Source organism: Theropithecus gelada, chromosome 12 (genome assembly GCF_003255815.1).
Source record: "Theropithecus gelada isolate Dixy chromosome 12, Tgel_1.0, whole genome shotgun sequence".
Classification (NCBI taxonomy): domain Eukaryota; kingdom Metazoa; phylum Chordata; class Mammalia; order Primates; family Cercopithecidae; genus Theropithecus; species Theropithecus gelada.
Genome location: NC_037680.1, coordinates 117,019,804 through 117,020,014, shown reverse-complemented (window position 1 = coordinate 117,020,014; position 211 = coordinate 117,019,804).

Here is a 211-nt window from a genome sequence, read left to right as displayed (position 1 = left end):
CCGTGCGCCGCCCCGCTCGGGCTCCGCTCGGCCGCCGCCGGGGGCGCTGTGCGCGGGGCCGGGGCGCGGGACCGGGGCGCCGGGCGGGGAGGGCCGGGAGCCAGGGGCGCGGGGAGCCGAGGAATCGAGCGCGGCGCGGGGCCGGGGCGCTGTGTTGGGAGCCGAGGTGCGCGGAGCGGCTGAGCAGCACCCCCAGCCCCTCGCTCCCTCC